This window comes from Pagrus major, chromosome 8 (genome assembly GCF_040436345.1).
Source record: "Pagrus major chromosome 8, Pma_NU_1.0".
NCBI classification, from domain to species: Eukaryota; Metazoa; Chordata; class Actinopteri; order Spariformes; family Sparidae; genus Pagrus; species Pagrus major.
Genome location: NC_133222.1, coordinates 18,406,676 through 18,424,359, shown reverse-complemented (window position 1 = coordinate 18,424,359; position 17,684 = coordinate 18,406,676).

The window sequence follows — 17,684 nt, the reverse complement described above, 5'->3', positions numbered from 1 at the left end:
CTGCCTGGTACTGCTGCAGTCTACTGTTGGCCACCAAGTGGTTCCATTACAGCAGTTGGGGGTATTTTAATGTTCATTTAATGCCATTGGTTATCCTGCTCTTTATGTTCATTTTTATACATTTACCTCTAGTCAACAGCTCCCTAAACAGATTGCCGCAATAGCTCCACTCTCCCTTCCCACCTTTAAAGTGTTATTGTGTAATTTCTTACCCAGTGCATTTAAAATGAGCTGGCTCACAATTTCCCACATTCCATCTCTCCAGTGTTCCCATTACATTGTGGTTTTGGCGAGGATCCCTTGTTCTCTCATATCCAAGGGGGCCTGTGTAGATGCGATGCTCCCCTTCCATGTTAGCTTTATTTTGATGTTTGACGCTGTGCACTCATCCAACCCGATGAGCTGGCAGCTTCAACAGCAACTAGGGTAATTATTTACAGGAGGGATTGTGGAACCTGCTAAAAATATCCCTTTTTCCCTCCCTACAAGAGCTCCCTCGAGCTTTGAGAACAAGACAGGAGGAAAGAGTAGGGAAGTGTGGCTGTAAAGAGGTTTAACTCATTCCATTCTTTTGCACCCTGTTCTTCTCCGTTTGACGTCCAGAATTACAAAGGAGATTAACTGACATGGGACTGTCTTAAAAATTGCAAGGTCTATTCAGAATCACCTGGAATTCTTACATGATAGCAAAGCTGCATTGTTAAAAAGAAGCATAAGATACTCTCTTGCGAGCTGTAGATAAGCTTTCTCTTTGTTTGCTCCCCCTCAAAGGAAGGTCAGAGTATCAGGCCAGCTGTATAACAGCATCCTGTTGCTGACAGTGACTTGGCGTTTTGTTTAAGGACACTTGGCAAAGTGTATAGATTCCCTGAAAACCTGTTTCATTCAAGCCTGGTCTAGTAATCACAAAGTCACTCAGCTGCCAAACATACTAAATGAGTTGCAAAGTGGGTAGATTTCTTTTGGACACCCCTGGCTTCAGAAGTTAAAGTCCCATTCATTTTCCCCATATGTAAGATTCGGACAGACAGTTGGAGCACTTCTATGGCTTGGATGGACACAATACTCCCCTGGTTTAGTCATCAGCACAAATATGAACACGTGCATTTGAAAATGTCTGGCTCTTTGGTAAACAAGACCAAGAGTCCTCAGCCATGCTCACTACAGTACCTGTCAACTGTTCTAAATACCAACACTAACACGCTAATGTTCAGCAAAAATTGTTTTGCATTAGTTTAGACCATTCAATAAAAACCTGCACAAACCTTTTGCCAATACAACAAATAGTTGTCAAGATATTTTTACCAAAAGCTCAGAAATGTCATCCTCATGTTAACACTGGAGCAAAAGTCAGGGAACTGTATGAATCTGAAAGATTCATCTGAATCATCATGCATGTCTTTACCATATTTCGTGGCAACCTATGCAACAATTGGCCTGTGTAGATAAAAAGTTATCTATGGTTCCCAAGGTGCCTTTTGGTAAGAGACATCCAATCACGGACCTTGGAATAATTTTACTTGCACTACTACTGGTGAATACAAATGAAAGATGATGATTTTTTCAATTTGGCATCTGCAGGATGGAGCTGTGTTTTGTTCACCAGCCCTGACTGGCACCACTGAAGGGCTTCTTCCATAGCAAAGCATGAGGCTCATGGGCAATGCGGTATTTATGGCCAGCATTTATCAGAAACAAAGTTATTAAAAGTAGTGGCCATAACATAAACCTACAATTGTTAGTCTGTGTGTTGAATTACATTGAATATATTTTTCAAACACTGGGTGTGGTAATCTGGGCTGATGATTCACACAAGATTTCACACAAATACTGTAAAAAAGTTGATACTGAAGTCACAGTATCTTCTAAATGTCTGAACAACTTCATGGAATGAAGCCAACAGTAGTCTAATACTACTGTCAATGGTAATTTATGCTGTAGAGTATAAAACAGACTCCTTTATAGTGTTCATCTGCTCAGCAGCTAGCCAAATGGACATTTTACTACACCGACAACTGAGAGGAATCTACATAGTCATTCGCTATTTAAGCAATTATCTACCAGATTGTCATACTGAAATGTCAGAGTGCGATACGCTTCATGAGTGTGCTGTCATAACGTCATCAAACTTCCAGACACTAGCCCTGTTTCTGTTTTTCAGCAAAATTTAATTAACACGATAGCAGAAGACTTTTCAGAGCACGGTGAAGAACTCTGGTGTGATTGAACTCTACTTGCACTCTTTGTAGTTTATATTCTAAATATTTCATGTGTGCAGGTTCCCCTCAATGCTATTTTCTTTGAGGTCTGGTGGACATTGTTGATGCACACACAGAGGTTGCTGTTACTCATCCTCATTTATTTAATAAAAAAACACATAATTATTGCATTTAAACTATGCGTCTCATACATTTAGTAAGAGAATATGATTACTCACAACATTTAGATAAATTAAGTGATCATTTAAAGGTATGTTTTAACTAGAGCATTGACTCTGTCACATGGATTTATATTTGGTACATTCTGATTCGCACATCTCCTTTCTTTTAGTCTTTTCAGACTACGCAGATTTAAATAATCAGATCAACTTGACTGAGGAGACTGCAAAAATAAATGTTCTCATAACCTTCTTTCTATGTAACCTTAGTTCATGTTATGCTGCTGGTGTGGAATTTGTCAGTGGCCTCAAAAACTAGTTGCCCATGGGATAATGTGCATATTGTCCGAAATTAAATTAAAAAATGTTTTAGTAGATCAGTTGTTTGTAAGTGCGAGATTTGTCTTGTGTGAGACTCCCCCTCACAGGCCCCAATAACAGCTTTTACAGACATAACATCTTTTCAAAATTGAGGGAAACTAACTGCTAATTAAAACTTCAGAATGTTAGATTATTTCATCTTGGGAAAATTAACATTTTGATGCAGTGCTGTGAAAAGTCTGCTGCTATCAGTATGCATGATAATCTAACATAAGCATCTGGTGCAGTCTTTTTGCTAAGCAACTTGAATGAGAGATTCTGTTCTGTGGCACAACTGTGTTTATGTTCTCGAAAGTGCAGCTGAATGTAAGGTGAAGATTAGGTTGATTGAGAGGTTTTAGCATTTAGGGGAGCAGTGAGATAATTAGGGTTTTTAAAACGTTGATTAGTCTACGCAGTTGATTTTGTTTGCCATACACTCAGTTTAAGGGCCCGAGGTTCTGTGGAATTCATATTTTCTCATCATACAGTTGACTGTGCAACATACTACAATTACCAGTCTATTAATGATTTGAATTATTCTGCTTCATAGTTGATGCCGTAATCTGTTATCTGGGTAGGACAGTTGAAATACTCTACTTTGCTTGCTAATTAACATGTGCAACTTTACTACAATCATCATAGCAAATTACATACGTAGAAAGACGTATGGTCCGAAGCTTATTATAAAATGTACATGTGTTGTTAAAACATCCATATGTTGACACAATGTGGGGGCAATCCTGCTGCCAGCATGTTGAGGGTTCATAAATTGCACATCATGTGCAAATTAGCCCCTCGTTTATGTTAACGTACTTACAAATAAACACGAAATAATAAACAATACCAAGCTAATCATAATGCCTGTCCTTCAGCATATGAAATAATTACCAACTAGGCTTGATTTATTACATAATGCTCTCACAGAAAAAGACAAATACATATCCATCTTCTTCACTTGGAACTGTATTGATCCAGGTGGTTTGACTCAGCTGTGTGTTATTGGACTGTATTGTATGTGAGCACAATCAATCAAACTTTCGACACCTCTCCTGTCACCTTGAAATCGGTCGTGACAATAGAAAAGTGTCTGCTCTTTTTCACTCAGTCATGTCTCTCACAGCATGCCAGCGGGGTGTCAGTCCTTGGATTTTAATGATAATGGCTCACAGATGGCATATGATGTATCAGTAAACAGGAAATAAGGCTAGACTTTAGACAGGAAGTATGGGAGACAGAAAATTTAGGTCAGCGCTTCAGCTAGTAAACAAAGAATAAAAAAAGAACTTTCTGTTTCAGTTCTCACAAAACAAACTTAATTTAACAGTTTTTGAGTGGTGAGCTAAATTAACTTGAACGGCAAAAAATTATAGTTTATTTCGGAAAAGACTATTTTAAACTAAACTAATTAGCCATAGTGACAGATGAATAAACTGTGTCACAACATGTTTTAGAGCTGTTCACATTTACTGAGACCTCGAGGCTACTTCAGCAGGGAATTTAATAATAAAAAAAAAATAAAAAAACACACGCCTAGGACAACTGTTAAAGTAAGTTAAAATAGCACTGTTGTAATTTGGAGAAATGGTGTAGCTCTTCAGTCCGAAAAAATCTGTTTTATGTACGTAATTTAAGAATGAAAAGAACTCAAGTGTTGCCCAAGAGCGCAAAGATCCTCTGAATAATAAGACATGGATCTGACACCTGGGAAACAGTATTTGAAATATGAATTCATGAAATATGTTGGTCTGCCAAGTTTTTTGTATTCTTCTGTCATGAAATTAGAGTTAGAACAATTTGTCCCGATAAGCTGATTGACAGAAAATTGTTCAGTCCCAGCTCTTTAAATGTGAGATTAACTATTTTAATTGTGATATATTATATTAAATGAATACCTTTTTGGTTTTAAACTGTTCGTCAGACAACACAAGACATTTGTAGGCATTGCCCTTGCTCGGAGATATTTCTTCACTATTTTCTGACGTGCCATGGCTTAAACAATTAAACACATGATTGAGAAAATAATCAACAGATTTATTGAAAATAATCTTGTGTTACAGCCCTAAATTATATACTATAAAAGATGTATCATCTCTGCATGGATTCATCTGAACAAATGAGTATTAGCCCTGACAACTCCAGCTATGATGCCTGCGTGCACCATCTGGATTAATTAGAAGAAGAGGGGCAGCTTTAACAAGTTGGAAAACAAAAAAACAAAAAAACAAAGACATGGGATTGTGCCCTTCAACACTGTACCATACTATAAAATGTCTTGAAGAGTACCAGAGTGAATCCATGGGCGGCTATTCCCTCCCATCGCTGATGTAATACATAAATACAGGCACTCACATCCATTACTTTTCAATTTTATGTCTCCAAACCTCCTGACCTGCCTGTCTGGTGCCAAACTCTAACATAGATGAAGAGACAAAAGACATAGAGTCGACTTGGAAAGAACTGTTATATCCATTCTGTTATTCATTTCTAATTGATGGGTTTCCGTTTATTTATAGAAAGTAATGGATTATAAATATGTAAACACACTGATTAAATATACAGACTTAATATGGTAGTGTGCACAAGTGGTAATGTAATGTATTTTTTATTTATTTTTTTATTCTGCGTCAATTACCAAATGAACACAACAATCAGAAAACACTAGCTGCACCATCTGCTGAATGAAAGCGATGACTGACCAAACATGAAAATGCTTTTCCTGCCCAGCTGCATCACGAGTCTTATCTGTAACAAACCGCCTAAAAAGCATCAATCCTCTCAACACAAAAGTAGTCGGGTAAAAATGCTACTGTACCTATCACTGTCTGATAAATGGTGGCTCCTTGTGTGGGGCTGCATTTCCAATTACTTTTCTGTGGCTTCTCCGGTCGGGCTGGTACCCGTGCAGCTTTTGAAGGACGAAGAGGTGAATGCAAAACAGCCTGTGTGATTTTCGGCAGCCTGGCCCCTCCAGCCTTTGATGTATGAAGCCCTGTGTGAGCCCACAGCTGCAATATGTATGGGTTGTTTTCCTCACACCTTTTTGTTGCGCTTGTTGTAATGTTATGTATTACCAGACAGGAACACACCGCGAAGTCAATGCAGGTTTGAAACACTTATTGTCAACTTCTGTCAGCCAAACCTCCCTAGCAGTGGTGTGATGTGAATGTGTTTAGTGCTGCGGGACTCAAATTTTTGGGAAATCCATCAGGTGTTTGGACGTCCATGGAAAAACTCAAAGAAATGCAACAGAGAGCCGTGTTAGCGCTAAAAAGTGCACGGGCTCTCCTTATGATTCCTCGCTGGTCTCTGGCTAAATAATTGAAGCCTCATTTGAGCAGTGGTGAATTGAGGATAAGGGTGTTTTGGCAAACTGCCTGCTGCTGTATCAAAGGAGAAAGCTGCTAACGGTCTTTCTCTGCGAAACTCCAGCTCTGCCTCGCTGCATGATGGTTGGCCTCTCGGTCACTATTTACGGTCTTTTATTTACTTGTGATGCCTTGAAGTCAACAAGCCGCTGCAGATAGAAGTTTCTCCCAAAGGATGCCTAAGATTAATAGTGATAACTCAAGGGCTGCTTAAAGCTCTACAGTCCACTAATTTGTTCAGTTGGTTAAGCAGCAGTCAGTTTCTCTCAATGCCACTTTTTTTTTCTTTGTGTGTGTGTTTGAGCGAGAAAACAAAACAAATGATGCCATTGGTTTACAAAATAAAAGGCCTATCAAAGAGTACTGAATTTTTTATCAAAACTAATGAGTTGAATTTTGTTTTTTATTTAATACTTTTACCTGCAAATGTATACCCTGTACGCCTGCACTTCAATCAGTAATTCCAGACATGTATCCCGGATCCTGAATTCACTGCTGTAGTCCATTCTCAAGCCTTACTGTCCCCATCCTCTTTTGCTGAAGTCTGCTATTCAATTCTCAGGTCTTATTGTACTAAAAATCCAGCATCATCATAATACCTCTTTATGTCGGCAAACAAAGCAGCCATGTCTGTCGGTCTGGCTTGTTTGTATTAGAAACCAGTCGGGTGAATGGCTGAGAAAGCCTATCTGGAAGTCAAGTCCCCCCACAATGACAGTGGCTGCCCTTCTTTGATACGTCAATCAAGCTGACAGACAGCGCTTATCTCCCTGTGAGAGAGAAATGGACCAAGCCCCCTGTCCCTCTGTCAGTTGATCCATACGGGCGAAAACCCAGAGAGCCTTTCAGGAGTTCATCAGTTGCACATCGTAGATAAGGCTATTGAGATGGAGGGAGGGGGGGGGGGGGATCTCAGGGGAGCTTCCTACGCAGGGCTCAGGGCTCAGGACCTCTTGTGTATACCTCATCTGAGATTTGATCATATTTTATTTATTATTTATTACGTTTTTTTTTTTAGTTCAACCAAAATGCAACAAGAAAGTTTCACAGACTGTGACGAAGCATGTTAAGCACACACTAGTTGTTTAAATGCCTATAGATGGCCGCAGAAATGAATCCTGAAACCAAGAAATAAATTAGCATTTTTGCACCTGGGTTCCCTTGTCTCAAAGTCAATATGTTTTTGAATGGGTTTTCGGTTAGATGGCTGTTGCTATCAAGTGGTTAAATGAGACTACGGAGGTTGTCGGGGACTTTGAACGTCATCATACCAAACACGGAGACTCATCTACTCACTAGTCCATCTTTACAGGTGGACTTTAGTTGCAAACTATTCTAACTCTAACTTCACAAAGTATGTATGCTATTGTAGTCGGAATAGTGGTGATGCCAAAGTCATGCGGCCATGATTATCTTTGTTTATCACCTAATGTTAACCTTTTACATTTGGTGATTGCATTTATGCTTAAAAAATCAGGGTTAACTTTAGGGTTGGCCTACAAAAATATGTCATCCGTGCTGCTCTCCTTTGATTCATAAGCACAGACTATACAGTATGTCTCCACAATTATTTTTACTACCTCTTTACTACTTGCTCTACCATATTTATTTGATAGTTACAATTTTCCAGATGAGTGTCAATATTAAAATACATATTCTAAAATACAATATATTGTTAAAGAGTAAAACAGTGGTCCCCAATCTTGTTGAGTTGTAACTCTTTACAAAAAGCACTTTTTTCGGACGGACAGATTTCTCCTCTTATCATCTCAGATGTTTCTCAGATGAATTAAAAAAATCCAATATTTCACGAAATATATATATATATATATATATATATATATATATATATATATATATATATATATATATATATATATATATATATATATATATATATATATATATATATATGCATCAAATGTGTTTAATTCTTCTTCTGTATAGCATTTATCTTCTCACGACCCCTCAGATTTGTCTTGTGAGTCTTTGTAGGGGACCAGACCCCCAGATTGTGAAACAACGGCATAAAATACAACAGTATTGACTGATACAACAGTAAAAATGCTTCAAGTATATAAATGTGTCAGCATCTTATCATCTTACTATTCACTTTTTTGAGACTGTTTGTACTTCTGAGCCCCAGCCAGTCAGGAGTTGGACGTCTTACAGAATCACAAATATACATTTGCCATTAATCTCAGACTCTAAAATGCCACTCCATTGCACTTTATCTCATTTATGGTTATGAAATAAGCTCAAGTGCTTTTGGCAGCCTTTTTTGTTAGTCATGCACTAAATCTCAAGTTGTTTCACACCAAAATCTCAAGTCATTTCACACCATCTGCTGCTCTAGAATTTGCCTCTTTTTTCCTTTCCTTCCCTTGGACCACTCCTCAAATCATTTGTGAATTTAATGTCTCTGGGTATAAATGGGACTATTTTGCCTCTGGTGCCATGTGGTGAATATGGTATCAGGTTGCAGTGCTAATATAAATCATTTCCTAAGCATCAGTGAGGGAATACTAACAGTAAGTCTGCCTCGGGACTTGATGTCACCATAAAATCATTATTAAAGGGGAAGGGAGGGCTTAATGTGCCATTGCATTATTAGTGATTGTTTACACGGAAAGACAGATGACTTGAAGTCGATTTTTTTTTTTTCAATGTAAGAGTGTAGCAATCAGTCCGAAGAGGGTAAAATTGAAGCCGAGAACCTAATGACATTGGTGATGGAGAGCTAGCACTTATGACACTGAGTCAGCAGAAAGCAATGTATGTTGCTGACCCTTTTGATGAGGATGGTTCAAGGTGAGGACCTGTGTGTATTCTGAGACTGTGTGAAACGTCACAGCAGCATCTGGCCATCGGATACAGTACAGAACCCTTCATGGTGATATTTTTCCTCTGCAGTCAGGGCTTGTAATAGATGGAAGCAGCTGTTATGATGCTGCAAATGAATCACGAGCCGGTCTAGTACATGCATGCAAAGACACATCTTCAAGGTGAAGTGCATTTATTTGATAGTGGTTGCAGTTGCGTTTGTTGGTTTAATGTGCCTTTAAACTAAATCCAATGCAGCATGTTTGTGGTGCTGTCATGCATATTCAGCGCAGTCGCCAGGATAAAATGTTGGTAGTAAAGTTTCTGCAAACCACTGACATGTTCACATTTGTGTGTTTCATAGGCCGTATTGACATTTAAATAAAACATATCAAATCACACTTGCATTACATGTTCGTGACCTAACTTTCATATCTGGAGGTGGAGGAGGTGGTAGTGGAGTTACAGGCAACAAGGCTGGCAATGTGACCGTAGTTTGAGACTGTGTTTCAACATTTGTAAGTTTGAAAACCACAGGGTTTTAATGTTTGTTGGTGTCAAAAGATTGGATATTTTTATGGAACCAATGGACAACTCTAACCGTGTTTGTGGCGACAAAACAGGTATTTTAGGCCAAAACAATGATCTTTTCCTAACCATAACCAAGAGGGTTTTGGGCCTAAGCCTAACCAGAGCATATGCACTGCTTTGTCACAAGTTAAAATAGAAAATTGAACCTAAAGAAAAGTTTCAACATAAAGAAATGTAAAGTTTCAACATACCTGTATTTGTACAGAGACATACATTGCCATCATTTATTCTGGTGATTGGGTTGTTCATATTCCAGGATGTAAATATGTGCTCCATGTTATTATGAAATCAACACCATAAAATCAGATTTAGGTGAAAATTCTTCTTCCTTCTTTTGGCTCCTGAATGTCAGCCTTGCTGTAATCTGAAGTGACCACATTCAGGAGCATGAAGATGATTGATTTGATCCCCAGATTGCAAATCCACCAGATTTCCAAATCGAGGGCACTTGGGGTTACAGCATTCCAGCTACTGTAGGTGTGCAATAATGCTCCAGCGTTCTAATGAGTCTCCTTGGTCTCCTGGTATTGTCGTTAATATTCATGACTGGGCTGCAGGCTCACAGGTCGACATGAACTCTGCGTGGTTCTTCTGTCAAGACAGTCATCAGACCAAAACATCCTGAGCAGCATGCATCTATCAAGTGGATATGCATTAATGAGTAGATCTATCGCACACTTCAGATGTGTAATCATGTTTTTTTCTAAATTGTAAATTTTCCCAAGGCTGGTTATTCATTTCATTTCCAGCTCATTTCCTTAGCATCCCTGTTGATTAATCTAATGGATAGCTGCCAAAGTCAATCATGGAGAAATATGGGCCCGCTGTTTATCTGCTCTATCTCCTTGGGAGGAGTTTCAAAGTTCGAACCATCTGATTTTTGTTCCATCTGCTGACACCGACCCTGTGTCAGTACCCTCCAGAAATGTGAGATGAAAACCAAAATGACTCCTTGCCCTGTGTTGTTATTCAGTTGTTGATTTGACCCTAAAGTGGGCACTGTGTCCATAAACACAGCGCCTTATTAAAACTAAACCACCGTCATAACACTTCTCTGCTCTTTCATCAGACATTCCCTCCCCTCATGTAATAAAATGACTTGGTCTTCAAAGAGATGCTGGCACTTTTACGACTGCTGAAAGGATTCAATGCCCTAAGAAATATGCTTAGAAGGGAAAAAAGTTCAGCAACTTGATCCCATCAGTAAACTTTTCTTCATTTTATAATTGCGTCTCTACAGTGATAAGCCACCCAAAACTGCAATTACAGTAAGTGAGGGCAATATTTCAGAATTTTAGAGTGAGACAGACACCCATTAGGAATATTACTAAGAAGAAACTTGCATCTGCTTTCCGGACTGAGACTATTATCTGCTGGTATGTCTGGGTCCTACAGTTAAGAGATTGTCTATAACACTCAGTCGCTGTGCTCTAAGATCAACAAGAATAGAAATAATTCTCTGACACATTCATCATGTTTGGAGAGTGATTCAATCAATTGCAGCTAACTCAAGCAGATCTGTACTCGGACACAAGATACAGTATGTTAGGCTGTTTTATTGCCCTTAAGTATTTGAGGAATGTATGAGGCACTGGATAAAGGCAAACTGTCGTCAAGGATTTCTCTTTTCTTCACTGCTTGATAAAAAATGTAGAACATAGAATAAAATAAGCTCAATCTTGTGGCAATCAGAATAAACTTGATAGAAACATACCATTGACCATGTTTATACTGTATACATATGACATGTACAAAGGTGATTTTGTTAAAAAAAAGCCATTGAATACACTTTAAACTTTGTTTTTGCTGAGGGGTATGTGTACAATATGATTGCATTTCTTTATTCCTAGATTGTATGGAAAAAAACATATCTTGACTTAATTAAGTATTAATGGCTCATGACCCATGAAATGTCTGTGCTAATGTGTTATATGACAAAATTAACAAAGCTGAACTTTTCTGCGGTGAGAGGCACTGGGGATGCTGTGTTCCAGCTCTTTTTTATAACACCTCGGACGGAATGATTCATGAAAACATTTAGGCATCATTTTCAGGAATACACAGCTCCTTAATGATATTATAATTATACATTGATGATTAATTTGCTTGTGTGAGGCAAATTATTTGATGGATTACTCATAAATTGGCATGGAGCGGTGCAAATGGTGAATCATGACAGAGCTCAGATTTCTCATTGTGCACTGAAATGATCCAAACCTGTGGTAATATATTTAAGCACCAGTGGACCTTTCACAGCTGCTGCAGGCGAAAACCTGCAAGGGCGCAATGTACATTCAAAACAAAAAAACACCACAATTAAGTCAGATTTAGGAAATTTTTGTTAATTGCCCTCCACAAATGAGTAATTGATTAATTGCTTAACCGTTAATTAAAGTGGACCTGCGGAGCTCCCTGGACACCTCTCTCATCTGCCCCAGTTAAACTGCTGCCCTCTAATTAGAGATGGAACTAATGTGACAGCCAGCGTTTGCAGCATCTTTCCCCTCGATGACACAGACTTAAAACCTGACAGGCACCCAAACTTTGCCAGGTTACCCTAATTACCTTGATTGTGTTGTGCTTTTAAATTAAGTCATTAAAATGAATTCAGACTCCTTTCGGAGGCTGGAGGGGGGCAGGAGTCATGAACCATGAAAACAAGGGCTCGGGGAGCACATAATTACTTTTGCTTGTCAAAAGGTTTTTCGTTGCCTCATGGGAGGTTGGCTGTGGTTATTTGGATCGTGTTTTTGCACTGGACTAGTGCAACATAAATAGCCAATCAAGCTGTTACAGGATGGATAGGTAGCCTATTAAAATCTGAATGTAAAAGAAAAATTGACCTCTGGAAACAATTTTTAAAACCAACTCTTTTGCATAACTGCACCTGACATATATTGTGCGAGATGATGTAGTTAACTGAGCTGTTTTACACAAAACTAAATGGTATTTTACAGCAAACTGTTTCTTGGCCTGTAAAATTATCTTTTAAATTGACAAACACCCTATGTGTAATTCATGGCACAATTCAAATGGGATCAAAGATGTATTTGTCTCTCCACATTGACTGTACAAATTATTTTCTGTATTAAGGAGGAGAAGGGGCCGACCTTTGGCTTAGTTTTAAGGTGACTGTCATTCTGTAACATCATCAGCACTACATGGAAACTCGCAGGGAAATCAAATTCTGGTGACTGACAGCAGGTCATGAATCATTTTACTGCTTCTTGCATGCCATTTTTTTTTTCAAGAAGAACCAAAGAAAAAATGAGAGAGAAATTATTTATGAGGAGGATCATAAATCCAGAATGTAGCTGTACCTATCAATAATGAAAAACATGTAGAAACAGGACAAACAAGTGGTATCTCATATCATATTATTACTTTCTTTCCTTTGAATAAGGAATCACCTAATACACAGAGTAGGACATGAGAACAACACAACTTTTTTGCTGCACTCCTACATCCAGGTGGTGACATGTATACATGCAAATGCAATAAACAGATTACGTGTGAAAGAATGCTTCATTCTATTAATATTACATTAAATAATAAGTTAACTGAGCTGGATATTATGAAAATGAAAAAAACCTTTTGCACCAAACAGTATACCTCTAACTTTTATAGATACGTAGGACATAACACCCGACCGGCTATAACTAAACACATGGACCTCAAACCTCAACAGGTGTCATGGCTCAGACTGCACTTTAGGAACTCCATTGAAACACTGTGTGATATTTTCCTCTAAATTTTGACAGACAGACAAATGCATTGTTAATCAATTTTTTTTTCCCCCAATTGAAATTTAAATTAGGTTCTCCCGTCTCCCATGACGAAGAGAAATTTCATAAATGAATAACAGATCTTTTATAAATATCAAAAGAGATCTGGTGTTCATCTTTCTTCCTTCTTTTGTGCAACAGAACTCTCTAATAGCCCCCGAGGCATGCTTTAGCCCTGGATTAGCTTCAATTTTGTGCACCTTCACATTTCAAAGGTGCAATGGAATTTGAAATAGATAATAGGAATAAATAAAAAGGGTTAGTAATCCAGGGGAATTGAGTAGAAAAGATTCGACAACTCAGCAGATGGAAGTTCATGTGAAAGGCTGGGGAGATAAAGCTGATGTGAAGCAGACAGAATCAGTCAGTTTGAGGGTAGAAACGAGAAAAGACAGAATCAAATGCAATTAATTAATGGTCTGACACATAGATATATTTTATGTCAAAGTTAAATCCCATATCAAAGAGCTGGTGGTGTGGTTTTAGCTTATGATAGGTCGTAGGTTGAACTTTGACAGAGTCAATTAAACATAAACAGTCTGAGGGCACTGTGTGCCAGGGAACAAACATAACATCAATATCTCATTAAATTTAAGACACAATGACCAATTAAAACAACATCTGTGGTTCAGTAAGTTCTGTTTTTTTAGTCAAGAGATGCTTTTGCTGACACAGCATAAAACATTTTTATATATAACTAAAGATGCAAAGGTAGAAGATAAAGAAAATGAAGGCTGACTTTCATTCACGTAAACAGTTTATTCAGGTTTAATACAGTTGAGGGTAATTGCAGTCTGCAACATTGTCTTTTATGATACTCCACATCGTCAGTACAAGTGACCAGTGGACTGTTTTTCAAAATCTGGTGCCTACATGACCCACAATGCAACTTAGTCACTGAGCGACATCACTGGAGGAATTTTATCAAATTACATGCAACTTCCACTGGAGCCACAAGGCTGTATGCAGCTTTTTCTTTACTTTTTAAATTATTATTATTACACCTGCAGTAGTACTACTACAAGACCTGTAAACACACTTTAATGTGTAAAATAGGTGTCACCCTTTAAAGGTATACTATGCAACTTTTGAAAGATTAAGCACACATTCATTCAGTTACACATGAACTTTGACCTTGAGCAAAGAGGCTGAAGGGGAGTAAAAAGAACATAGTATGGTGGCTAATGCAAGATAATGTTGACAAACTACAATAGCTTTTTAATTTAACTTGTGCTACTGTTCCACTAACTTTTAGCATTTACTATAATTCTGTAATTGCCTCTTGTGGCCACAGTGACTGCTGCTCTCAAAAGGTACAGATGCACACTTTGATTTGTGTGTAAATATATATATATATATATAAATCCACATATATATATTTGTGTATATATATCTATATATATATATATATATATATATATATATATATATATATATATATATATATATATATATATTTAATTTCTTGCTAATTTTGACTTCTTTCTGCCTTCAGCCTGATCTTAAGCAGTTAAAACACATGACCACAAACAAGAACACCCCACTGTTTGGCAATGAAAAAACTTCTTGGTCACTTATCTATACATTAGAGTCATTGCTGCTGTACCACCACCTTGAGCTAGAGGTCAATGTCTAATTAGAGTCCCTGTTGTTCACCTGTTAAAGCCAAAAGTTAGCCTGATTGTTTCATGTCAAATCCAACACGCGAGAGTAAAGAGCCAAAACTCTAAACGTCCTGCTGTCTTCATACTCTAACACTGTAAAAACTGGCACGCAATACTCAAAAATACAGTATGTTACTGCTGAGTTTGTCACTGTTCACAACTCTCAAAATCATGTTCATCTTAATTACTTCAGCTAATCATTTTTTTAAATGACTGCCAACAATGCTAACGTCCAATTTTCATTTGACAGTAATGGCACTCCAGAAATTTCCATTGCACTGTGACAGAGCTGGCTGAACAAAAATAACAGGCCAAAATATAGAATGTCAGGGTTGAAGGTATTGCTTTAATGACCTGAGCCGTTGGACCTGACTGAGAGGTGATTCACATGACCCTGGAGCCTTCAGCTTTATTTCTCCTTACTTTTGTGCTTTTTAAAAAGAAATCTGAAAAGGGAAAAGAAATGACATGAATTTAAATCGAAAACATTTTTATTCACATGAAATTACAGGTATTTTCTTTGAGTGATGTGAATGTGGTTGAACGAGTTCAAACGAACAAGTGTTCAGCTTTCTGAGAGATGCAGTTGGGATTTGATTGTCCTGCCTTGACCTGCAGGACACAATGACTGCCAGGAATTTTATGTGTTTTTTTTGAGGAGAAGGAAGTAAGCAGAGCATGTAATATTCATCGGTTTAAGAGGCACCGTTTCCTCCTAGTCATTGTCACAGGAGAGGCGATATCATCTTTAAAATGATAGTACACTGAAAAAAATTTGATATTCTCATTAGTTCTGATGCTAGGGCCATAAATGTGTTATTTATGAAGCTTTGCTTTTTAGTACAGACAAATAACTAACAGCAATTATTAGAAGATCAATTTCACTCTTATATCTTAAACTACAAAGCAAGAGGAGTCAGTTTATCTCATCACCGGGAGGTTGCTAGGCAAGCCAGTGGAGACACCAGGAAGTCACTGCTCCAAGAAATAGTTGTGCACGTGACTTCAAAAACCACAAGCTGACATTTTAAACAAACAAGACATGACGTGTTAATTGTTGAGCTTAAGAGTTGCAGGAAGGATGATTTTTATTTATTTATTTATTTTTCTCAAGACATATAATCGGAATTGATATACTCCCTAACTCGCAGAATATACACAAAAGGGGCACGCAACAAAGGTACTACATGTCAAACATCCTTTTGTTCATATACATTTTAAATATAACACTCAGGGTTTGCAGCCACCTTCTGCTGGTTCTCCTCATGTGTTTGCTTTATAAGGTTCACAAAGGTTTTTAATTCATACATATTTCACTGAAATACACCAACCCGCATCACATAATCAGTGCAAACACTTCCTGCCTCGAAGCTTGTGAGTGTAAGTTCTCTACTGCAGGTCAGCGCACAGTCCCAATAGTGCAGTTGGGGTTAAGTGTCTTGCTCAGAGGCCCCTCAAAGCTATTGTTAAAGCTGTTAATTGCTGAGAGAGAGGTGAATCCTTTTAATTCCTCGCACTACTCACAGTTTGCCAACTGGCACAGATGTTGTGTACTCAAAAAATCTTGAAGATCCGATATTTGCTGGATTTTTAGTCAGGCTTTATTTTAAAATATAGAAAATATTCTCTCAAAGTCCAATTTTTGCATCAAATCCTTGTTTGAGGATTTTTTCGGCTAAGGATTACAGATTAGGGGAAAGTATCGGTGTAATACAGAACACACTGACAGAAAATATGTCCCTCAATGAAGATAAGAGCAACTGCAACAGGGATTACGACTACGGAAATCATGAGCAACACAATGACAGTGTTATTCTTGCAAAATGATGCACCAAATATTTTGGCATGTGGAAATAGCTGTCATCTTAAGGACTTTTTTTATTTCTTTGCGTCTTTATTTCTTTATTTTATTGCTCGAGGATGAGTCTGCAATTTTATAATATGGCATATTGAACCAATCCATCCTCTTTAATGACAAACATGTTGTTTGTTAACTCTGCTGCGGGACTGCTTGTTCTCTTCTTTGCAGCCACAGATTTATTTACTTCTTGAAAGACAGGACTCACAGATCCTTTGTAGTTAATGTTTTCGACAGGGGCGGTTGAAAGATGTCATATAGAAGTTGGAACGATGCTACCCACTGTACATGCCACTGTAAGGTAAACTCCCCAGGATCCCTGTTAGTCAGTGATGCCGCTATATGTTCTGCTGGGAGCCTGGGGGGCCTGTGCCACACGGGTGATGCTTTTGCCTGTCAGGTGGCTTGTGGTGAGAGCTAATCCTGTTGAAAATAGAAATGTTTTCTGCCATGGGATTGAGGGAGGAGGCGCAAGAGAGATGCGACCAGCCCCAAGGAGTCAGTCATCCATGTGCACAAGGAGAGATAGCCTAATCTTGTCACAGACACATGGGGAAAAAAAGCAAAGTCCCAAGCTATCTGTAGCAAAGACTTCTGCTCACGGAGATGATTTGTAAAATCATGCGAGCACATGATAGAGACTGGGAAAAAGTTTTTATTTTTTTTATTCCCACAGGCTTTGCTGCTGTTGATCCACAGTTCACTTATGCATGCATTTATATTATACTGTATATCATTTCATACTATACCCTTGAAATTACTTTTCTGTCAAGCATACTGGGAGGATTTTTACACAAGACCCCCCATCGTCTATCATGATCTTGTTTTCTATTTCGTGTGGTTCCCTGTTCTCCGTTT